Raw genomic sequence first — 26,078 nt, 5'->3', positions numbered from 1 at the left:
GTCAGGGGCTTTGAGACCATCTTAGTCTGGACTCAGGCCATCAATGGAGCTTTTTCTCTGATTTTGAGTTCTTTTTTTTTTTTTTAACATCTTTATTGGAGTATAATTGCTTTACAATGGTGTGTTAGTTTCTGTTTTATAACAAAGTGAATCAGTTATACATATGTTCCCATATCTCTTCCCTCTTGCATCTCCCTCCCTCCCACCCTCCCTATCCCACCCCTCTAGGTGGTCACAAAGCACCGAGCTGATCTCCCTGTGCTATGCGGTTGCTTCCCACTAGCTATCTGTTGATTTTGAGTTCTTGATTGTGGGTCCCCTGCATGTCTACATTTTTTTGAAACCGTGTCACTGGGAGATCTGTTTTGTTGAATTTCATGTATCTTAGATGGAGAGAAGAAGAAACAGGAAAGGGCCCTCCTGCATTTTCCATAAATAAAAGAACCACGTGGGGGCAGAGAGGGAAGAAGTTGGAAATAGGAGAAAACGGTAAGAGCAGAATGTTAGCGCTTATAACTTCTCTTCGTCTGTCTAGTGAATTTCCCCTAGCATTTCAGGGCATGCAGTCACAGTTTGGGGACCTAGCCCCCCAAAGTTTCATGGCATTGCTGCTACTGCTTACCTTGTTGCTCTGCTTAAGGAATTTATTCCTTAGAATCTCAAAGCCAGGACTGTGAAGAGTTCCATGGAGACGCCGGTATGAGAATGCCATGAGTGCTTTCTAAATAAGAAGTAATGCATTTATTTCATGAGTAATGCTGCTGCTGCTGCTGCTATTTGTTTATTGTTTTTGTTTATTTGTTTTGTGTGGGAGATTCTCTCCTTAAACTCAGCAAGATACAGATTCCACCCAGCTTACTGAGCGAATTCATACCAACCACTCAATAATTAAAGGGAAAGAGGGGCTTAATTAGGTAAAGTGAATAATGAGCACATCTCAAATAAAAGGCAAACATTCAGATGATGAGAAAAGCATAGGCTTGTCTTGTTTTCATTGCATTTGGTAAAATTGTCTTTTTCAACACAAGTCAAGTTGAGGCTTGAGGCTAAAAGGTCTTTATTATCAGTACTAATGTCATTGAAAGGAACTGGCCAAGGTGGTCTTACGGTTGGAAAGAAAGAGGCAGCCTCAACCCTCCTAACATTCCCTTTTAGGTTAATTGGAGACAAAATTCATTCAGTCAGTCTTTCATTCATTCTACAAATATTTCTTGATGATGGAATGTTATGTGAAAAGTACTACGTCAAGCATGGAAAGGAGGCAAAAACAAATAAAACAACAGCAGCAGCAGCTGCAAAAAAAAAAAAAAGAAAAGAAAAAGAGAGCAATCTCATTGACAATGGCGTCAAAAAGAATAACATGCTTAGGAATAAACTTAGCCAAGGAGTTGAAAGACTTGTACACTGAAAACTACAAAACATTGCTAAAAGAAATCAAAGAAGACATAAATAAATAGAAAGCCATCCTGTGTTGGTGGATTAGAAGACTTATTATTTTTTAATATATCTTTATTGGAGTATAACTGCTTCACAATACTGCACTAGCCTCTGTCACACAACAGAGTGAATCAGCCATATGCATACATACATCCCCATATCCCCTCCCTCTTGAGCCTCCCTCCCACCCTCCCTATCCCACCCCTCTAGGTCATAGCAAAGCACCGAGAAGACTTATTATTGAGATGTCCATATTTCCCAAAGCAATCTGCAGATTCAGGGTAATCCCTATCAAAATCCCAATGACATTTTTCCACAAATAGAAAGAATCATCCTAAAATTCATGTGGAATCTCAGGAACCCAGAATAGCCAAACCAATTTTGAAAAAGAACAAAGTTGGCAACCTCATACTTCCTGATTTCAAAACATACTACAAAGCAGTAGTAATCAAGACAGTGTGATACTGGCTTAAAGACAGACATACAGACCAATGAACAGAACTGACAGCCCAGAAATATACCCTGTGTAGAAGATCAAATTATCTTTGACAAGGGTGTCAAGTTACACAATGGGGAAAGGACAGTCTTTTCAACACATGGTGTTGGCAAACCTGGATATACGTATACAAGAGAATGAAATTCAGTGCTTATTTTACACAAAAATTCAAGATGAACTCAGGACCTGAATGTAAGACCTAAAACTATAAAACTCCTAGAAGGAAGCATAGGGGAAAAGCATCAGGACAGTGGATTTGGCAATGATTGCTTAGTATATGATACCAAAAGCATAGGCGACAAAAGCAAAAATAGACAAATGCAACTACATTAGACTTAAAAACTTGACATCAAAGGAAACAGCCAACAGAGTGAAAAGGCAACATACAGAATGGGAGAAAATATTTACAAACCATGTGTCTGATGAGGGATTAATAGTCACAGTATATAAGGAACTCCTAAAACTAACCAATAACAGAAAACCTGATTTAAAAATGGGCAAATTATTTGAATAGACATTTTGCAAAGAAGGTACACAAATGACCAACAAACGTATAAGATGCTCATCCTTACTAATCATAAGATAAATGCAAATTAAAATCACATTGAGATATTACCTCATACCCATTAGGATGGTCACTATCAAAAGAACAGAAAATAACATGTATTGGTGAGGATATAGAGAAATTGGGACCCTTGTTCCAATTGCTTGCACTGTTGCTGGGAATGTAAAATGGTGCAGCCATTATGGGAAACAGTATGGAGCTTCCTTAAATAGGAAACATAATTACCATGTTTTTCAGCAACCCTACTCCTGGGTATATTCATATATATATGAATTCAAAGCACATCTTGAAGAGAGAGAACTTGACACATACATGTTAATTACAGGATTATTCACACTATTCACCCAAGAGGTGAAAGTATCACACGTGTCCATGACCAGATGAATGGATAAAGAAAATGTGGTATATACACACAGTGGAATATTATGTGGCATTAAACAAGAAAGAAATACTGTCACATTCTACAATGTGCATGAACCTTGAAGACATTAATCTCAGTGAAATAAGTCAGTCACAAAAGGCCAAGTATTATATTATTTTACTCACACGAAGTATCTAAAGTAGCTAAAATAATAGAAACAGAAAGTGGAGAGGTGTTTGTCAAGGATGGAGCAAGGGGAAAGAAGGGAAAGGGAATTTGTGTTTAGTGGATATAGACTTTCAGTTTTGCAAGATGAAAACGTTCTAGAGACCTGTTGCACAACTATGTGAATATACTTAGCACTGCCGAACTGTGCATTTAAGTGGTTAAGGTGATAAATGTAATGCTATATGTTTTTACCACAATAAAAACAACAGCAAAAAATCCAAAGTACATGCTGGTCCCTATCCTCGAAGTGTCTTAGAATCTAGTCAAAAAGATGTAATTTTAGCTGATTTGCAGTAGATATTATTATAGGCAGGGAGTAGGCAGGGAAGGCTTCCTAGAGGAGGTAGGTCTTAGGCCTTGGTCGTTGCAGCCCTTGATCCACTTGGTGGGCCTTTTGCACCTTCTGGCTGCTGGTGGGGCAGTTCAGGTTTTCATAACACACCACTGAAGTAGAGTGTGGGTTTTCTTTGGGGGAGTGGAGGGGAACCCCGTTACTTCACCAGCTACGTTAGCAGCTTTCTATCCAAGGTCACTGTTTTTGTTTGTTTGTTTGTTTTTTGGCCTCACTGGGCGGCATGTGGGATCCTAGTTCCCTGAGCAGGGATCGAACCTGTGCCCCCTGCAGTGGAAGCTAGGATTCCTAACTACTGGCCTGCCAGAGAATTGCCCCAAGGCCACTGTTAATTCAGCTGGCCTACAAACATGCCTCTGTGCTCTGCTGAGGCCCACTGATGGGACCCAGCATTAGGCCTCCAGGCCTACCTACCTCATCTCTTGCTTGCTTCTTCATGGATTTTCATACACATCTGCCTTCCAAACTTACTTCCAAATTCCAAAGGCGAACTAGGCTCATAAATCTTCATGATACCCCAAAATGAAATTGTAATTTTACCCACTAGAGTTGTTCCCTTAATGCCTCTCTGATTATCTTGTGTACTCAGACTTTAGATACTCACTGGGGAGGAAAGGTGAAAGCAGGGGAGGACAACAGCCTGCATCTCTCTTCTGCTTCAGTTTCATCTGTCTCGTAGGTCTTCTCTTTGGGAAAGAGATGTGGCTCATTTTGCCCTCAGAGCCATCCTTGCCCTTGTCCTGTTTTGCTCTCTGCCACAAGGAGGCTGTCATAGGAGCATTTCCCAAGCTTTCTCATCAGCTGGCTTCCTTTTGGGTTTGACCAATGGGAGGTCCTGGCAGGAGACTGGAAGGCAGGAGGAAGCGATAAGCCAGGGTATCTCTCTCCGTCCCATGTCCCACTCCACCTCTGGCGGCTTCGCTGTCGGGGGCTGAGTCTCCGCTGTAGCCCTGATTGCTATAGGATAAGGCCTGCCAGGATTCTGGCTTTAGTTGCTGACCTTGTCCTAGTCCTTTCTTTGTCTCTTGACAAAAAGAGTCAAAAACATCCTGAAAGCAGGAGAGGTTTCTTGCTGTGGCTTCTCCATCATTTGTATATCCAGTTTCCTGCCTTAAATTCCTTCTGTTATAAATATTAGAAGCAGTTCCTATTTTCTAATTTTGACCCTAACTGATACCTGACGACTTCTTGGTAGTCCATGGGCCTTCAGAAAGCCCTAAGCAGTTCTGCTGAGTAAAAACCTGTGTAAAGCAGGAAAGCAATATTGGAAATGAACAGTGTCAGTTTGGGTATGACCACTCATTTCAGTGTTAGTTACAGGAGAATGCTGTTTGCTGGGTCTGTAGGCAAAGGTGAAAGCAATTGATGACGGTGTGAAGGTAAACTGGTCTGTGGTTCATGAGTCTTACTTTACTCGTGGTAGCATATAAATTGTGAAATGGGATGGAAATAAATGCTGGACTCCCAGACTTTATTTTAGATCATTAATATGATAAACATGGAATTTTCATATTAAAGAAACTCCCATAACCCAGCACAGTTACTCTATCCAGTTTAATAAGGCCGTATTTATTATATGAGCACCTTGACAGTCGGGCATCAGGCCAGACATAAACTAGATATGGATAAGATAGAAAAGAGTGTTTGGCTTGGGAATAAAAAAAGATTAAAAACTCATCTGCAGATTGTATTTATATTAGTCTGTAGCCATTTTTGCATCTTATTTGAGATAAAAAGGTATAGTGGGATTATTATGAAAGTTGCCATTGATGGAGTCTTTTATTTTAGGAGTTTCATAGTCCCATTGGGGTGTGTTGGAGCTGTCCCAACAAGCTAGTGAAGCCCTCATTAGCTTCAAGAGTTGGTTATTCCCATTCAAACTTAAAAGCGTTCAAAACTTGATGCCATTGTCTACTTTTTTTCTCCTCCTTGGTTTTTTAAGCTGCCAAGAAATACTGGGAGAGTAAGACAAACAAGTCTTTTCTTATTATCCCTGTAACACCATCTAGTTTTCCTAAAGGGAAACTTGGGACCAAATGACTGTGGAATGATATAGAAAACATCAAAGTCAAAGCAACCACATATTCAACAATATTGATGCAGCAGTGACTTGGGTCCTGGGGTTTAGCAGCTAAGAAATCACTCAGTTCCTGCTCTCATGGAGCTTATAATCCACTGGAGGAATAAGGTCATTTAGGACTAGAATCAGGGGAGTTGCAGGGGTTTGGAAGGCAGAGAAAAGGTATCTAGATAAACTTGATAAATTGAAGTTTGAAAAATGACGGAATTCACTTGGTAAGCATTGAGAGAGGAGTATTCTGGCCAGAGCGTGCAAGGGCCTGGAAGTATGAACAGGAGAGACTGTATCGCTTTATGGGAAATAACACAGAAGTATTTTAAAGTTGGATCTTTCGGAAAGTAACATAATAGCTTTTTTTTTTTTTTTTTAATTGTTGTTGTTATTTTCTTAACCTCGCCTAGGAGAAGATCATTTTGGTAGAGGTTGTTGTTCAACATGATTGAATATGATTGGGTATTATTAGTTGCTGATGGGACTTAATTTTCTCATGTTTAAATGTGATCCATTATCTTGTGTCTAGAACATACTAAAATGACTTTAAAATGAGAAACAAGGGAACTCTAGTTATTTCAGTGCAAATGTACTTGTTTATTGAACTAAACTGAAGGGTGCTGGGATATTTTAATACTAAAGATTACATAGCTGCTCAAATCCCAGGGTTATGGGGCTAGATCAGCCATTTGTGATACTGAGGCTGCCTAGACCACAGTGGTAACAGGGTTCATTGTCATTTTTAAGCCTTATTCTGTTTGGTTTTTCCTGCTGGCTTTTCTTTTTCATTCTTTCCTTCCTTCTCTCCTTACAACTCAAAACATCAACTTGCAATACCCCTGATAAAACTCATTTATAATGCTGACCAAATTTTCTGGCTTTAGCCAGCTGTTCAGTTTTTTTGTTTTTGTTTTTTTTTTCTGGTGGAAGGCACCAAACTCTTCTCACTACTTGTTCTGAAGATAAATTAGCGACTTCTAAATAATGCAGTGAACCCTAATTCTCTTTGATTAGTAGCGAGTTAGATGATAGCGACCCATTGAAATTGGCCATCAGCATAAATAATGAGTGAATGAACTGATAAAATGCAAAGTCACCGGCCGTCATAAATCAAATGAAATCCACTTTCTCTGGAAGTCACTGAAATTAGAAGTCCATGCTCCTATTAATTATTTTGCCTTCTGAAGACGACAGTGTTATAAATCAGCCTTGAAAGGCCCTTCACTTAGGAAGCTGAAGGAGCACGGCTGCCTGCAAATTGCTTTGTGTACGCACCTAATTGTTTCTTAAGTAATCCACCTTTGTAGCACGGCTTCGGGAAACGAAGAAGGTCCCCTTCAGTGGAGATCCGTGGAAGTGGCCTTAGGAAGGGCCTTAGAAAGGGCCGAAGTGGAATGGGAAGTTATCTATCCCCTTCCCTAGAAAAGATATCCCCACAGTCCTTATTACATGACCCAGACCTCATCAGGGCCAGGCATTGTTGGAGTGGTTTTCTATGGCAGGGGCCAGGAGGCTGGTGCTAGGCCCCAGGTCATTTTATCATCTTGTCTCAACTCAACTTCCAGCCAGGTCAGAGAAGCCAAACTTCACATGATTTCAGTGAAAAACAAGATTTTTAAAATTGGGGGAAAAACAGGGATGGAAAACTTTGACTTCTCAGGTTAATTTTAAGAGTCATTGTAATCTGCATATATGAGGTGTGAAATGACACCTAATTTTTGCTAAAAAGTGGGTGGGAAATGATATTCATTTAGGAACCTATTTTGCAACAGACATTGAAAAAAAGCAATGTTCTGCAGAAAAGAGGTTAATTGCATCGTAGGAAATGTTGAAATGAATTTCATTTTGGATCACTACCTGTCATATGTGAAATTCTGAAGATGAGACCAGTTCTCTCCGAGGGGTTGGTCTCAAAATTCGGTCCAGCTTTGCCATGTGACCCTGGATCGTTAGTGAATCTGGACAGAGCTCTCCTGGAAATTCTCTGCTTCCCATCGAGTGTGTGTGATTTTTTTTTTTTGTTGGCCTCTGTGGAGACAAGGATGGCAGTTTTATGGGGGTGAAGATAGGCTTCAAAAGGAGGTAGCTCTTGGGACCTTGGGTGCTAGTCAGGGTACCGTCAGGGTACGTACACAAACTATAGCTTCAGTGTGGTGGTGGGGTAGGGATAGAGTTTTAAAGGAAAAAGCATTCTTTCTTTTCTCTTTTTGTCAACTTCTTACCATCTGCTGCAGGCCTGCCAGATTTGCCTGGGGGCCAGTGCACTAAAGGTAAATACTAGCCCTGGAAAATGAAAATTATCTCCTGGGTTATATGTGGAAGCACATTCTGTTACTTCTTTGTGTTGTGATTATTTGGGTGTCCTAGCCTGTTTTGAATCATCGGTGCAAAGAAGGGGTGTGTGTATGTGTTCCCATATAGCTGAAAGAACAACCTAGTATTAAAGTGAGTGGTGTAGTCAGTTCTGCTAAGAGATTCAACAATTCTGTGCTTACAAAACTGTGCTTTAATGGGTGTCATAACTACACCCTCTGATTAGGAAAGGATTTTGAAAGAAAGTACTTATTTTTGTGGCTGTCTTGCCTCTTGAGTTCCTGGAAATAAAAGTCACAAATCTGTCCTCAAACTTCACCAACAGGTCTTTTCTATTTCTATTCCATCAGAGTGGAGTCTCTTTCTGTTTACATCTTGAAAATCTGAGAGAAAGAGGAATATAGAAGATTAAGTTGATAAAGTGAAGTAGAGTCAGTCAAAAAATAACATTCACAGAAGTTCTAATATCAACTACCTTGTTACCATTTCTTAATGCTAACTTTGACTGAATTGTGAAATTGGCTTTAGATTACATGGATTCCACAAAAATGATTCCATTTTTGAGATGTGACTAGATAACCCCATTGGTGTTTAGGCAAGGAAAGGAACTGTCAAAATAGTTCAGTTTAATTAAATGTTCTTTTAGATTTAAATGCAAAATTTTGTGTGTGATATATTTTATAATCATGGATATTATGCACAGATATTTTTGTTATTCTAAAATATCTGCTCAGCTACCTTCCTCTTAGGAAATAACATTAAAGGAGGAGAAATAAAACTTACATTAAACAAATATTTATTCTAAAAATATTTAGAAAGTCAGACTATTCTCAATGATGGAATTCAAACAAAAATCCGTGACTTTGAGGTGCTTATATTATAGTGGTGGAGACATTATAAGTAAATAAGTAAAAATTACATGTCAGATCAGAGATATTATAAAAATAAGGCAGTTTACAGAATATAGGGAGTTATGGGCAGTGAATGGAAGGCATATTGCTATTTATTACATTCTTTTTTAATTGAGATATAAATTACATAATAATGGGCACTGTTTTAAGGGAGCACTTTGATAAATTTGGACAAATATATACACTTGTATAAACAATCAATATACAGAACATTTCTATGTTCCCCCGAAATTCCCTTGTTACAGTCAACAAATCTCTCCAAACACACCCTGTCCTGGTTAGTCATTAATATGCTTACTGCCATTATAAATTAATTTTGCCCTTTGTGTCTGACTTCTTTTATTCAGCATACTGCTTGTGATAGTCATACATCTTCTGTGAATAAATAGTGTGTTACTTTTTACTAGTAGTTGTGTTCCAATGTAAGGATATGCCATAATGCTTTTTATCCATTCACTTGTTAATAGGCATTTACATTGTTTCCAGTTTGGGGTTGTTATGAATAAAGCTGCTATGAACATTCACCTACAAAAAAAAAAAAAAAAAAAAAATAAAGTGAGTGGTGTAAATTGTCCTATGTGAGTGGGTTCTGACGTTGGGGTTAGTTGCCACTAGATCATTTGTGAATTTGAATAGCCTGTTCTGAAAACTAAACTTACTGATGTATAAATGAGCATTATGTCATGAGGTAGAAAGGAGCAATTATTCCCTGGGATATTGAATCCTAAATGCAGAGATGTTCTGGGTTGTATCTTTGTTTTTGGTTTTGTTTTTTTTTTACATTTTTTTTTAAAGAATCAATTTTATTTATTTATTTTGGCTGCGTTGGGTCTTTGTTGCTGCGCGCAGGCTTTCTCTAGTTGCAGCGAGCGGGGGCTACTCTTTGTTGTGGTGCGCGGGCTTCTCATTGTGGTGGCTTCTCTTGTCGCGGAGCACGGGCTCTAGACACGCGGGCTTCAGTAGTTGTGGCACGCGGGCTCAGTCATTGTGGCATACGGGCTTAGTTGCTCTGCGGCATGTGGGATCTTCCCGGACCAGGGCTCGAACCCGTGTCCCCTGCACTGGCAGGCAGATTCTTGACCAGTGCGCCACCAGGGAGGTCCCTGGATTGTGTCTTTGAAAGCAGCCAAGTCTGTAGTTTCACGGTGGTTCCATGGGCCATTCCACACCCTTGGGGTGGGAGGCTGTCCGAATCCCCTGGACACCTCCACAACTGCCTCATCCCCAGTGCTGAGCCTCCCTGGCTCTTGGCAACTTCCTCCCACAATGGTGGAGTTCTGCTTGTTGTAGGAGAGGCGTCATGGAAGAAAATACAGCTTATGGTCTTCGCTAGCTGCTTCCGGAAATCCAGGAGGCTCCTGACGGTGTTCTGTGCTCCAGGGCAGAGCAAGACCTTCGTGGTGATCTGTCCTGGAGTTGATGTCCTGGTGTGTCTTTCTTGGTCCTGTTTTTGCTTGGCTTTGATTTTGGAGTGCTGGTTATGTAATGGGGGTTGCCATAAAGATTGGTGGACTGTTGGAGACACAGTAAGAGTGGGAGAGGAGTTCATCTGAGTTAGTAGTATTTGTTGGATTTCCTTCTGTTTCTGAGGTTTTTAGAGGATAAGCTAGGTCCTGACCATCTGTACGACTGTGTCCTCCTGGAATGAAACATTTCTTGCTCACGGTTTATGGGTTTTAGAGCATCCTTTTTCTTGGGTGATGTTCCCTTGTGTGGCACATAATCAAGGTGACCGTATGTCCTCGTTTCCCTGGGAAAGTCTCAAGTTATGCCTGTTTTTCTGATATAATTATTAATTGTGATCCCCTCCTCCCTTTGATTCTCAAAAGTATCGAGATTTGGATGACCACCCTATACGTGATACTTGAAAGGAATTTTTATATGTGTTGCCCCAGCCCCATAGGGACAGTGGCATATTGACATAATCAAGGCTTTGGAAAGAGGCAAACATTGAATTTGTCCCTTAGCGTGTGACCTTGGGCTACTTAGGTTCTCTGAGCCTCTTTTTCTTTATCTATGAAATGAGGATCATTGTATATCCCTCACAGACGTGTGCTGAGGATTAAATAAAACAACATGTAAAGAACCTAGCAAATTCCTGGGCAGATAGATAGGTGGAGGATAAAACATTTGTCCTCCTTTCTTCCTCAATATAAGCCCAGAAACCTGGTGGAGGGGGCAGAGACTTTGCCATGCTTCTGAACCTGACTTTGATGCAACCAGTTAAGTCAGCATCAGCCCCAGTGTGACACACACACACAGAGAGAGAGAGAATGGGAGAGAGAAGGAGAGAGAGAGAATCATTCCCTGCCACTTTTGTGTGAAAAAAAGAATGTGAAGAAAGACCCTCTCCCTGAGCCTCTTGGAATGCCCACTACAAAGAGATGAAAACGAAAGCCACATAAGAGAGAGATGCTGAATTTGCTTTTCAGGCAAAACAAATGATGGATTTATCATCTGTAGCAAAAGGAGCAGGAAGAGGTGCAGTACATGGCTTTGCCTTTCAAATGTAATATGTTGGTGAAAATAATCTATTGGTCTTGAAGCCTCTGTCTCTTCATCTGTGAAATGGCGATAAAAAGATTGTAGTAGGAGTTAAGTGGGGCCATACGTGGAAAGGAGCCCTGCGAGCTGCACTGGGCTGGGCACACACGGGGGATCATGGTTTTCCTGCTTTTGCAGAGCTGAGGCACCCACACACCTGAACACCAGCCCAGGAGTAAAATGACCACGGGAGCAGTGCTGTGCCGTGTCCTGAGATTCACACGTCTTTACGGAGATGCTCATGAATACCTTGTTCTTTCTCTGAAGTCACAGGAGAGCACACACAGCTCTGTTTAACTGGTCCAACGGGGATTGGCATTTTTAAAGCAATTCGTGCGGCTTTATGGAGATTACTGTTCTCGTTCACATTTTTAATTAGAGCAAAAAAGTGTTTATTTTCCTCAAGATTTCCAGCCCAGATGGCTCAAAGTCTGTAGAAGAAGGTTACAGAGTGGCAGCGGCCAGGCCTGGCTGTCAGATGTGACCAGCTCCAGGCAACCCCCTTGCGGCATGGGGGGCACAAACTCTGAGGCCCTCTGTGCCTGCCCGCTGACAGTGCCTTGGCCCCTCTGTCCACTCAGGAGAGGCGGGCGCCCAGTGGGGACTCTGCTTCATCTTAGTAAATGGCTGTGTGCAGATCACACTGGGCCAGCTGCAGAGGTGCTTGTGGCTTGCAGGAGCCGTTGGTAGGAGAAGATAAAACGTATCTGTGCATTTCCACTCCTGATCCTTCTGGTACCTTCCCTCCGCCTCCTCCTTCCACTGATAATCACAGAACAGTCTGGCAATGCATAAGGCCCTCCAGCTGAACTTAGACCTCAGCGGGATTCCTGTTGAATTTAGTTAGCTAATACCTTGCATAGCACTTAACATGTGCTGAGTAGCAGCAATGTTTACTTGACTACTATGATGTTTGTGTCCCCGCCACAAATTCAGATGTGGAAACCTAACCCCCAAGGTGTGGTATTAGGAGGTGGGCCCTTTGGGAGGTCATTAGGTCATGAGAGTGGAGCCCTTATAAACGGAATTAGTGCCCTTATAGAAGAGGCCCTAGAGAGCTCCCTTGACCCTTTTGCTGTGCAAAGACACAGAGAGAAGTCTGCAACCCGGAAGAGGGACCTGATCTCAGACTTCCAGCCCCAGAACTGTGAGAAGTAAATTTGCTCATAAGCCACCCAGTTTACGGTATTTTGTTATAACAGCCTGAAAGGACTAAGACGTTGACCAGGTCACACTCCTCAGAGTGGCGGGACCAGGATTTGGGCCAGCTGACACCACCATCCTTGCTTGACACTGTTTTGCTTCTTATCCTGCTTCATTGTAACCTCTTCTTTTTTTGTTCGTTTGGTTTGTTTCTTTTTTTGTTTGTTTTATGAATTTCAAAGAAGACTACGCATGCTTTGGCGAGTTTTGGGGGGGAAGGTTGCTCTGCTGTGTCTTTTTATTTATTGAATTACACAAGTACAGTATCCTCTGTACTAACCGCTAAGGCTCAGTTCTCTTTGGCTGACCCTCAACCTGACCCACTCTCTTCACCAGAGGTAATCACATCAGGAGTTTGCTATGTTTACTTATCTTTCTTCTGTAAATTTATACACTCCCATGCATAGATGCATATGTACACATACTAAGACTTTATGATACTATCTAAGGTCAGTAGCTTTCTGTTTTCACTTGTTGGTATGTCTTAGATATCTCTTCCATCAGTGCATGGAGATATACTCACCCTTTTTGACTTGTGTGCAGTATTCCATAGTGCAGATATGCCAAAGTGTATTAGACCATTAGCTTTCTGTGGGCATTTTGGTTGTTAGTCATTTCTCCTTGTCCCAACATTAATGAATGGCCTTGTTATGGGCCTCTTTGTGTACACATGCAAATGTTTCTCTTATTCTAAAAAGTAGAATTTGCATGTACACATGCAAATGTTTCTCTTATTCTAAAAAGTAGAATTGCTTAATCATAGTGTATGCATATTTTAAGTTGTAATGGATACTATAAAATTGACCTCCATTGTGATTTATCAGTATTCACTCCTACTAGTAGAAAGTACCATTTGACCCGTTTCTGCCAACATTTGGTATTAGCACACTCTCAAAATTATTGTAATCTATTGGGTATAACACAGCGTATCTCATTGCCATTTAAGATTTTCATTTTCTTGCCAAGTTTGAGAATCATTTTGTATATTTATTGTCTAGTTTTTTTTCTGTTTTGAATTGCCCATGTATATCACATGCCCATTTTCCTATTGGTTTGTGTGACTTTTACTTACTTAATGATTTCTAGTAAGCCTTTGTATATTCAGGTATACTTGGCCTCAGTCTCTCATTTTGCAAGTGTTTTCTTCCAGTCTGTTGCCTTTCAACTTTATGGTGCTTTTTATTACACACAGGTTTTTAATTTTGATGTTGTCAAATTAGCAAGTCTTTCCTTTATGCTGTTTTCTGTCTTGTTGCAGGCCTTCCTGACCCTTAGGTCATAAATATATTCTCCTGTATTTCTTCTAAAACTTTGATTTTAAACCTTTGAGGTCTTGATCCATTGGAAATAAATAAATATCTATATCTATATAGAGATATACATATGAATGCTCTCATGTTGAGATCAAATATATATATATATATATTTTCCCCCCCAAAATGGATAGCCAGTTGACCCAGAACCATTTGTCTTAGGCCATTTTGCTAACTATTTTGAAATGCTGTTTTTATCACATACAAAATTTCTAATTAGACGATAACTGGACTCTATTCTGTTCACTGATCTATGAACAGAGCAGGACTATGTTAGCTGCCTGTGTTCTTGGGAAGCTAGACCATTATGGCATTTCTAGCTCTTCTCTCAAAGCCCACTATTGCTTGTGTGGCCCATATTATCACTAACATTGAGATAGTTCTCAGAGGCTCTAATTGAGGCATAAGAGTCAGCTTGATTTTTAACAGCGGGACGTCCATCAGAAGGTACAGGTTCTAATTTTAATCCTGCTGTAAGCTCCATGGCCTCAGATCACTTACCCTCTACCCAGTGGGGAAGAAGTTAGATTGAGTAGGCTTGGGATCCTGACTGGTGCCTGTGACTGAGTTTTGGGTTTTGGGGTAAATGTTTAACTTCTCTCTCTCATCTATTAATAGGGATATTATCATCTACCTCTCAGGATCGTTTTAAGGAATCTTTATAGAAATACTGTATTAGGGAGCGTTTTGTTAGTTATAAAACACCACAAAGACTGATACTGCATACTAATGTGTACAGGCTTTGTTTTTATTTTGGTCCAATAAAGTTAATACACCTTTAATTTATTTATTAAAAAGGTGTATTACACCTTTTTAATACACCTACCTCAGAGGGCTGTTCTGAACATCAGATGGGATGTGCTTTGATAAAATTGAAAATGCCATCCAGATTATTTATTGCTGATGAATCCCAAGAGGTGGACTGGAATTGACAAATATTAACCAAGCCCGTGGGGTTATTGTAGTGAAGGAGGGTCATATTAATACGCTATCCTCTGGGGATAATTAGGGGAGCCAGATTTATGGGGCCCCTTAAGTCTTCACCCACTTGAGTGAAAAAGGTATAGCGTTGGTCCATTAAAAGGGTGCAGGTGGTCTTTTAAGTGTGAATACCAGGCAGAATGAGTGCTGTATGGAGTTCTTGTGCTAAGATGATCAAGTGGAGGGTGGGGCTGGCTACAGTTTCCCTTGTCTTATCAGTGGCTACATCCTGTTTTTGTGTTATTAAAGAAAACAAAAGTTTGAGCTTTATTTGCTTATAAATTGTGTAGTCCTTCCTCTTTCTTGCCCTGCCTACCCCTACTTTCACATTGAACCCCAATCTTCAACACTTAAGCAACCATCAACACACGAAGTCATTGAATATTAAAGTGAGAGACTGGAAAAAGAAGAAAACATTAACAGGGCTTGTTATTATATTGACAACAGTCTTTTTCCTTCTGGGGGCCAATAGTGCTACTTGTGATACACTGTTACTTTGGTGACTCTAAGTAAACCATGCCTCCCGGTATGCACACCTCAGTGTAGTTTCCTTCCACGGTGACTCTGGACTTGGCCAATGGGACATTAACATGTGTGGCATGCAAGCAGAAACTTAATAAGTGCTTGCATGATGGAGGTGGTCTTGGAACATTTGCTCTTAAAGTCCACCTGGCAGGTAAAGAAGCTCAAGCTAGCCATGTGGAGAGAGAGAGAGGTCAGTCATTGCCCAGGCTCTTGATGTGTGAGTGGAGGCACCTTGGACATTCTGTCCCCTGCCACCATCTGACAGCAAACACATGAAGCCTTGAAGTGAGAGCAGTAGAAGAACTGCCCAGCCAAGCCCCTGTTAGTCCACAGAATTATGGGCGAATGAAATGGTGGTTGTTTAAATCCACCATGTCTGTTATATAGTGGTAGATAGCTGTGACACTGGGTTAAAACACACACACATATTAAACTCAGTTTAATGGACGAGGAGTCACTGGTTTTTCATATCTGAGAAGTTGGTATTTTTAGACTTGAGTTCAGCCTATTTTACCTAAAGACTCTCATTTACCTTCCTAATTTAGTCCACTCTAAACACCAAGGTGAGGTGTTGCATTTAGAGTATGTCCATTTCATCAAGGAAAAGGGGCAAGAAACATTTGTCCCTTTCTGTTTAGGCCAGTTCCCTTCCCATCAGGCCCGCTAGATCCAGAAGGGCCCATAGGAGGAGGTGACTGGGTAAGGATATTTTTTTCTGCAGCTTGCATCCCCAGGGGAACCTGGGAGAATTTATAAATCCATCATTTCAAGTCATTAGGCGGCATGTTGGTCAGTACAGGAGACTGTCTCCTCATTAATTCAGGAGAGATTTACTTGTGTCACCCTCATTAGTATTTATGGGATTTATCCACATCAATCGCTAGTGCATTAACAGGGAAATAACTAAACCTCCCAGGGTTTGTTGTTGCTAATAAAATGAGCTGGAAGTTCCAAAAATCACCAGAAGTATTCTAAACCGGGGCCTGTAATTGATCCTTTCAAAGTACCCTCAGGATGTTTTCCTGTTTGCTTCCCATCCAGCGACATTTGCATATTAGCACAGTATCTAAGCCCTTCTGTGAAGATTTAAGAGTAGAGCCCGTTTCTTACCATGAAATGATGGTGGGCAACCCAACAGAGTGTTGAAAATATCATTGTCGCACCAAAGAACCTAGGTAAACAGTGGGTTAAGTTTCTTATAATTCTTTTTTGTTTGGTCCTGGCTTATAAAAAAAAAACAAAACCACCCTGCATGTAAATATATTTTTTATGTATTCTGAACATAAAGATAGCTCTGTCCTACCATATTGATTTATTAGATTCTCTGACATTTTAGTTGTGGTTGTTATGTTATATTTATGAGATGAATGTTGGATTCCCTCATTATGTTATCCTCATTTATTTTACATACTTTTATGGCTGGTTGTGCATCGCTTTACAGTTAAAGCTTTATTGCAGCTGTTAGCGTTGGGGGGAGGGGAAGGCAAGTAGTTATTGATCAGAATTTACATGTTTACTGTTGTAATCATGATTTATTTAATCTGTTTGCACATATAAATATAAGTCCACTCTCTGAAATAAAAAAATATATACTGTATCTATATTTTAGGAGTATTCTTGTCACTCTCATATGCTTTGGAGTAGAGAATCTGGGGATGATCCAGTGTTCTGTAGATGAGTGGTTTCCTTGCAGCCTGGTGGTGAAGAGTGTGGCCTTTGGAGCTGGACTGCACGGGCGGTTCAAATCCCACCTGTACTGCTTACTGCTTTGTGTCTTGGGTTGAAGTATTTATCCCTCAGTGCTTCCAATTTCCATACCTGTAAAATGGGGATGATACTAGTATTTATATCATACATTGTGAGGATTAGAAGATTAGTATTGGTAAAATTTTACTTGGCCCAGAGAAATTGCTTATTATGTACTAGTCATTAGAACTCCAATAAGTAGATGGTTAGGTAGTTATATTGGAAAGGCTCAGTTACTTTCAAGTGGGAGCCTTGAATGTAGTTTTTTTTTTTTTTTAAAGAAATCTCCATTTTAATTTTTATTTATTTATTTATGGCTGTGTTGGGTCTTCGTTTCTGTGTGAAGGCTTTCTCTAGTTGCGGCAAGTGGGGGCCACTCTTCATCGCGGTGCGCGGGCCTCTCACTATCGTGGCCTCTCTTGTTGCGGAGCACAGGCTCCAGATGCGCAGGCTCAGTAGTTGTGGCTCACGGGCCCAGCTGCTCTGCGGCATGTGGGATCTTCCCAGACCAGGGCTCAAACCCGTGTCCCCTGCATTGGCAGGCGGATTCTCAACCACTGCGCCACCAGGAAAGCCCCTTGAATGTAGTTTTGATTCAGCAGAGCAAGGATACTTAGAAGGTGTGCCCTAGCAAAGAAAGAGAAGGATTCATTGAAGTCCGAAATGTAGTCCTAAAGATTTATTTTCGTATACATTGTCTTAAAATGTGTTTTTATTCGGGGTCTGCCATTCGTTAGCTTCTAAAGATCAACCTCCCTCTGCCTCAGTCTTCTCATCCATCACTTGGGTTTAATAATACCTATCTAGAGTATGATATAGTAGTGACATGGACCCTGGGTTAGAAGTCAAAAGACATTTTACAGCCCCAAGTCTTCCACTGAATATCTGTGGCAAAAGGCTTATTATTATTATTATTTTTTTAAAAGGGGCCAAGTCTCTGTCTCCAGGGTTGTGTTGAGAATCAGATGAGTTGATATTGGTGATAAGAACTCTAGGTACTGTAGAGCACTACATAAATGTTAGGGAACTGTTAATAATGCCACTTAACAAAGTTGTTGCAAAGATAAGATGCTAACTGATGTGAAAAGCCTCTGAACAAAGCGGCATGTGCTTTGTGAGCGTTGAGCACATGGGAAAGACTTGGCTCTATGACCCCCCTGATGTTCTGGGTCTGAGTCCCAACTCTTTCCAAGAGACAAAGGCCTAGAAGGACCCTAGGCTTCCTGGATCCTTGGTTCCAAGGAATGTTACGTTACCCCTTTATTCGACTCATGTGCTGCTGTTTGGCCATATCCTTAGGGGACAAAAAACAAGTCTTGCTCTTGTAATTTCCTTACTGTTTGTCTGTTGGGTACAAGACTGTGTATTTTATTTGTATCATTTAATGTAAGTCACACATTCCGCCCTAGTACCAGCGACTCAGCATTTGCATTTTACACTTTACAGGTTGGCAGTGATTCTTTGAAATAATTTACTTCTATCGTCTTGCTTCAGATCTTCAAGGAATAATCCATCTAGCAAAGCAGTTTATCCATTCTATATTTTCATTTCTATTTTGAGGCTCTTTAGCAGAACTAAATGATTTTTAATCAGATTTCTAGGCCCCTCCATCATAATTAGGTTGAGAATTATGAATTGTGCACCTCCCACCTCCTTGTGATAGGTAAGTGAATCAGAGATCATCATCACAGGATTTTCAGGGCCCTTCAGGATGGTTTATGACTTTTAAAGAAAAACCTCCAAATTTTTCACTAAATGTAGCTTAACACATTTCTAGGAAAACCTGTGATTTTTTTCCCCTTCTTTTTATCCTCTATCTGAAAAGGCTATTGCCTGTTAAACCCACCCTCCCCCCCCAACCCCAAATCACTTGGACTCTGAAAATTTTATGTAGCTATGTTTTGAGAAAAAGTTAATCAAAATTGAATCTCAAAAATATTTTGCTGAGTGAAATAAGTCATGCACAAAAGAGTACTTACTCTATGGTTCCATTTTTATGTCATTCTAGAACTAATCTGGGGTTGCTTCTGGGGGACAGAGATTAACTTGGTGGGATGGTTCAAATTAGAAACATTCTAGATCTTGATAGAGGTGGTTATACACAGGTGCATGTGTTTGTCTAAACTGATTAAATTATACACTGAAGATCTATGCATTTCACTCCATGCAAATATACCTCAATAAAAAAATAAAATTAATTATGACTAACCTGTTGTTTTCATATGTCATTTTATAATTCGTTATTTATTTATTTATTTTTGGCTGTGTTGGGTCTTCGTTTCTGTGCGAGGGCTTTCTCCAGTTGCGGCAAGTGGGGGCCACTCTTCATTGCGGTGCGCGGGCCTCTCACTATCGCGACCTCTCTTGTTGCGGAGCACAGGCTCCAGACACTCAAGCTCAGTAGTTGTGGCTCACGGGCCCAGCCGCTCTGCGGCATGTGGGATCTTCCCAGACCAGGGCTCAAACCCGTGTCCCCTGCATTGGCAGGCAGATTCTCAACCACTGCGCCACCAGGGAAGCCCCCATATGTCATTTTAGATGCACCTCTAATGATGACTAAAAGCTATGGAAAATTTGAGGCAATATGGTGCCTTTTCCTTATACCTTTTAAGCCACGGCTTAAAGGAAAAGATGTTACATCATGATGCCAATTCCTCTAAGTCATTGGAGGTTTGGAAAAAAAATTTGTCTGTCAGCTCTGTTGGCTATGGTTCAAGTGGGTACCTGCTGTCTGTTAGCTTTAATAAGAAGCTGTTACTCATTCTAAAAATGTTCCCTTCTGCTGCCATTTGACTTATATGGAGGAATAATTTCTTGGCTAATTTTTTTGGGGGGGTGCATGCTTCTGAAATACAAATCTACTTTTTCTAATGAATCATTATCGTGTACTACCGTAAAGGTTATTCACTGAAAGCTCAAGAAAAAAAGCAATGAAAACTAATTTTGATTGTTAATGGAAATGTATTTTTAGTCTTAAAGAGCTTCCCTCGGCAATGATTATAGTTATGCCTCTTGGGTGTTTTGGGACTTTTAAATTTACATCTAGTAGCTCTTTTTCATTTAGCAGTTAATCTTTTAACGGAGCTCTGCAAATTTGTTCTTCAGTCTAGTGTTAGGAAAGGATTGACAGAGAGATTTTATTTCTTTCCTATTCAGTTTTCACCCCCTCTTCATGGTGCTTGCACGGGCCCAGGCTGCGCTCGTTCTTGTGTTAGGCTGCATCCTGGTGTGATTGTGGCTACGCGGGCAGCCGAGGCCGGCAGGGAAAGGCTGGAGATGAAGGCCTTGCTTTCCTGCAGCCAGTGGGCATCCGGGGCGTGGCTAGCTGCCTCTGCTCCATGCAGCACAGAATGGCCGCACAGCAAGTGAGCTCGTAGAATGTGTCTGCGGCAAGTGGGCAAAGCTCAACATTGTGACCCAAGGATTGGAAAACAGCCTATAAGGAGACTGGCTTGCAGTGGCCTGCCTCTGGCTTCAGACTCCAAAGCATCTGGAGGCATGTAGGGAGATTCAGAACAACAAGATGCAGAGCTTCTTAGCAACTCAGACAGCTTGCTGGTCGTGCTAATTCTCTGCTGACTTCAGAGAGAGGCAGGGACAGCTTAAAGAAGTGGGAAGGGAAGGGGTTCTGGCAGGAAGTTTGCTGAGGTTCTGCCCTCCTGTGAAAGAACGGAGTGGTGCCAATTAACCTGGTCAGCTGATGAGAGAAAGCTCAAGCCACCACTGAGAATCCTTCTCCTGGTGAAAACTGACCTCCCCCCGTGAAGCCAGGGAGCAGCCAGACATTTGGGTATTTGCAAAGCAGCGCTGAGCGTTAGGGAACAGTTGAAATTCATCCTGTGTACTGCAGCTCCCGAGAAAGAAAGCCAGCCTCGCGTGTCAATAGATCTAGATCTGTTTGAAGCTCACGTCACTAAATCTTCATCTTGACTGTTTGCTGGTGGTGTCAAGAGCTGCCCTGGAAGATGAATTTGAGGGGAGGATGCAAAAGGAACCATATTAAACTGCAGCTCTGATAAGTTTAGTTAAGAGGCAGGAGATGTGTCCTTGCCATGACATTCAGTGGCTGATATTTGTTTCCCTTTAAATAATATGCTGTACATCTGTGAGAATGATGGTTTAGGGCTGGTGACATTGCATTTCCACCAAGGTTACCGCCTTCTGGACAGGCAGGCTCTCTTCTTTCTTTCTCTATCCCACACCCTGTCAATAAATATCCTCTTGTCTGAGGAAGTGAGATACAGATTTTAGAGCTGACACCAGAGCGTCTTCATTTCTGGAAGCCATGAGGTTCAAGCCATGTGTAGAGAAGGGTGGGGGTAGAGAGAAATTAAAGGGACTGTGGGAAGCAGTTTTCCTTATGAAACTGTCACATGAAGCCCAACAGCACCCAGTGGGGAGATACCAGCATTTTGAGAATTTCTCCCTGAAAACCTTGTTTTCATAAGCCAAGATATGGAAAATCTGGGTACTCAGGACTTTGGGTTCTATTTTCTCCTGCAATTCCCCTCTCTAGTTACCTTGTTTTCTCCTTACTGTAATTACAGATCTATGACTTACGACCGCAGTCAGCAAACTCCTTCTATAAAGGGCCAGATAGTAAATATTTTTGGCTTTGTAGGCCAATACAGTCTCTGTTGTAACTCTTCCACTCTGTCCTTGCAGCACAAAAGCAGCCATAGCCCACCCGTAAATGAGTGGGTGTGTCTGCGTTGTGGACACTGACATTTGAATTTTATATCATTTCCCATGTCGTGAAAGATTATCCCTCTTCTGATTTTTTCAACTATTTAAAAATATAAAAACCAGTCTTAGCTTGCAGGCTATACAAAAACAGTGGGCTCGATTTGGACCGTGGGTGTAGTTTGCTGACCTCTGACCTATGATTTTGCTCTGTCTTGTTACTTTCCTTTTGTCAGTGTGAAAAGATGGGGGCTGTCCCTTTTGGCTGGTTGATGTTGCCGACCTAAAGATTAAGTCCATAGCTGTATTCACCCAAGAGATGTGGTGGATATGGATGAAAACAAGGCTGGGCTCTGAGGCAGACAACCCACGTTCCCCCACCAATCCTCCCTTAATACTTATTAGCTGTGTGACCTCAGGTTGGTCACTTAACGTCTCTGAGCCCCAGTTTCCTTTTTCTTTTTTTTGGCCACACCGCATGGCATGTGGAGCTTCCCGGACCAGGGATCGAACCTGTGCCCCCTGCAGTGGAAGCGTAGAGTCTTACCCACTGAACCACCGGGGAAGTCCCTCCTTTTTCTTTTTATGGAACGGGGGTAACTCTACTTTCCTTGCCTATATTACATGACTATTCTATAGACCAAAGAGTTAAGAGAAATGGGAGGTCTTAGTAAACAATAAATCACTATATGAATGGACTTTGGGTTTGTTTTCACTGCTTCACCCACGTAGGTTCTTCTTGTTAACTATGTTTGTTGTTAATATTAAAGGATTATACCTCCTGTATTTCAGCTGCGAAAACAGAACTAGAATTTGACTTTCAGAAGGAAGAAAACAAATATTCTTGTTTTTCCCCCCTTTCTTAGACTCTCATGTTGGCTGGGTTATATCTGAGCCTCTCTAACTTTTTAAACTGTTTCTCCCAGTTCATCAGATAGATGCTCGGCCTACGTGAAATGATCATGTGCAGTTTAAGCTGTCCCACTGCTCAGAAAGCCTCGCCCTCCTCACTGTCTGTTCAATCTTAGCGAACCTTCAAGGCTCACCTGAAGTGCTACCTCATCCAGGAAGTCCTTCTAGGTGTCTCTGACCCATGCAGTGCTGTCCTGTGTAAATGGCTTGACCCCGCCCCAGGACCACACCTCTAGACAGGTATCCTGTTTTCCAAAAGCTGTATAGCTTTTAAGAAAAAGGGTAAATGCAAAGGATGGAGATTGTTGGCCAACCCAGCAGGGTGTTTTTTCGGAGCAGGGTGAGTTCCACTGAAATCATTCACTACTACCGCACAGTGGGAGAGAGATTCAGATACGAAGTAAGAGGAAGGTCTCGGGAAGTTACTCTGGCAGGTGACATCACAGAACTTGCTGGAGAAACTTTTCAGCTCCTGGATTCCCTCTGTGTAGCCTGTTACACTTTCAAAGCATGTTAATGTCCACTAGCTCTTTTGATCCTTGCTACAAACCTTTGACGCACAGGGAACAAATTTCTAATTCCTATTTGACCCCGAGGAAGCTTAGGCCCAGAGAGGTTAATTTAACTGTCCTAGCACCATGCAGATGGTTAATAATGAAGTTGAGATCGGAACCTAGCACTAGTTACCGTAAATTTACCCTACTCCCACCCATAAGCTGCTATAAGCCCGGGTCATTGTCTCTTGCTATGTGCGATATTCGGATTCTTGAGGCTGAGAATACATTTGTATATGGCTATATTGAACTAGCTGTATTTGAGTATGTCTGTCTGTCTTATCTTTCCTTCCCAGAATACATTTGGGTGTGGTAGGTGTTTGAGGTCGAGAGTCCGTTATCACATATTTTCACCTTCTTCTCTTCTGGTCAGACCTACATAATGTAAATATGCATACTGGGAGTGGCTGCCTATTTATTCAGTCTGTGGTGGGGAGACCCAGCGCATCACTGATCAGCCTAAACACCTTTGGCAGCTGCTCGCTGCTCACCTAATGGAGTGTGACCCCTTCGGGTTGGCGTTCCTGGTCCTCCCTGATCTGGTTCCAACTGCTTTTCCTCCTCAGTTTGCATCTCAGAGAAAGCGTCCGCCTCTCCCTCGCTGGGCTTATCCTCCATCCTCATCTAGGACTTTGATCCATCGGTTTCCTCCACTTTCTCACGTGTCTTCTATTTTTCCTCTCCAAAGAGAATTTCCTCTTTACCTCTGTCACTATGCATATGTTTTCTCTACTCTTTAAGAAATTCTTGATCCTAACTCCCCCTCACACTGTTGTCTCCTCTTCTCTTGCCTCTTTGTTATTCAGAGTGTCTACCAGCATTTCTCACCTGTTGCTCAGGTGGTAACTAAGCTCTGATGTTCTAGGGTGGGCACACACTGTCACCTGAGAGCCAAATCTGGCCCATCGCCTGTTTTGTTTGGGCTCATGAACTAAGTATAGTTCTTACATTTTTTTAAAGCTTGAAAAAAATGTAAAAAAAGAACAATTATTGACACATGAAAAATATATTAAATCCAAATTTCAGTGTCTATGAATAAAGTTTTATTGTCACATAGCCACACTCCATCTTCTTGGTTATGGCTGCTTTGGTGCTATCGAGGCAGAGTTGAGTAGTTTCAAGAGACCGTGTGGCTCTTTATAGAGTAACTTTGCTGACCCCTGTCCTAAGGCATTGATGGTAACTTCTGTGTATTTGGAAAGGTATTAGTTATGTACCACCTGTGGAAGAATTGAGAAAATAGTCACAGAAAGCACATTCTCTGATTGATATGAGGAACCCCCATTGAAAAAGACTGACTCCCTCTCCCTTATTCCTTAGACCTGGGTCAACCAGCCCCTGGAGCTAGCCTGATCTCTACGGGAACATGTCCTTGGAGCTTTCCTGTGATTCTCAGTCACCACATTCAGGGGGTGCTTCTGGGTCTTTATTATCCATCCTCTCTTGTACATTCCACCTTGTTGACCAGACTCTTATTCCTGAAATTCTCTGTTTTCTATACACTTTGATACTGTGATGTCTCCTGTTCTATCATCTGTCTTCCCTTCCCATTCATTAAAGGTAGACATTTCTCTAGTTTCTAACCTTTACTTGTTTTTTTCTTTGTTATATAAACCTCTTAGCAAAACTGTGAGTTCAGCTACTGTCTCTATGCTGATAATTTCCAGTTCACTCTTTCCCAAACTGTAGTCTTGTATTTCCATTTTTTCTCCTGGGCATCATCTTCTCTCAGCAGCTCTTCTCATGTACATTTAACCTTCTGTTCGTGACACCATCTTATTCTCAGTCATGGAAGTTTAGAACCTCAGTTATCTATGATAACATCTCCTTAGCTCCAAACAGCTAATTAGTAGCTTAAATCCTTGGTGATGATTGCGGCATCCATCCCCTCCTCACCAGTCCCACCATCTTTATTCAGTTCCCCCCGTTATCTTTCTCTTGCCCAGCCTAGACAGTGACTGTTGTTCTTGGCTCTTTTCCTTCTCCCCTACCCTGCATGCAGGCTGCCGCCTGATTCCAGCAAACATTTTTGGGGCCCCCGTCACATCCCCTTAGTACACCGCTGGTTTCAGTCACAACTGCATCGCACAGTTCCATGTGCGTTCAGACACCTGCTGACAGTGTCTCACCTCAAGTTACTCCATGAATCTTTCTGCTTTCTACCCCAGGACCTTCCCAGGAGCCACGCGAATCTGTGCATAAGCTGAGCTCAGCGTGGAAGTACAAGGAAGCCAGTGTCCACAGCAGGGGCAACCCTCAACCAGTGGGGAACTGAAGCTAATGGATAATTGCCCAGCCTCCTGTCCATCACACAGACAGTTGTGGGAGGGCTTCTCTGTGGTCCTTAGGTGTACTGGACCCCATTGCCAGGAGCAGCGACCTCGACAATGCACCCTGATAGTGGATTTTCCTCCTCTGTGCTTTCTTTCTCTCTCTCCTGCTTTCTGGGATCACCTACCAAATAAACTTCCTGTACCCATGTGCTCAAAACAGGCTCTGCTTTCAGGGAGATTCGAGCTAAGACACAGAACAGTGTTCTAGAAGCTGCTCCCCAGACATCTTCAGTGGCTTCACAGGCCTTCCCAATGTAGGACCGCTGTGTTCTGAAGTGCTAGGCTGTCAGTTTGGATACCAGCCTATCTTCCCAGTGTTATCTTTCTTTATTTAACTTCACCCTTTGTGCCAGTCAAATTGAGTTCCTTGAGGCAAGAGGCTCTGTCTTGTTCATCTTTGTTTGCATTATTGTGCTCAGTATCCAGTGCATGAGGAAACTAAATGTAAATGTGTATTTTTAGTGAGTGAATGAATGAAAGGCTGTGTGCATCCTCACATTTCCATCCTTCGAGGCTCTTCTCCTTGCTGCTTGGTAGTGACCTTTCCCTC

The 26,078-nt window shown here is 41.7% G+C and overlaps 1 protein-coding gene across 7 annotated transcripts in view; it reads left to right on the top strand.

Moving 5' to 3' along the window:
• The window catches only part of LRMDA (leucine rich melanocyte differentiation associated), a 1,782,822-nt gene that overhangs the window by 531,876 nt on the left and 1,224,868 nt on the right, over positions 1 to 26,078 (top strand). The gene's annotated exons all lie outside the window — the stretch shown is intronic.

This window comes from Balaenoptera ricei, chromosome 16 (assembly GCF_028023285.1).
Source record: "Balaenoptera ricei isolate mBalRic1 chromosome 16, mBalRic1.hap2, whole genome shotgun sequence".
Lineage (NCBI taxonomy): Eukaryota > Metazoa > Chordata > Mammalia > Artiodactyla > Balaenopteridae > Balaenoptera > Balaenoptera ricei.
The sequence above is the reverse complement of the archived record's forward strand: the minus strand, read 5'-3'. Positions and strand labels throughout refer to the sequence as shown.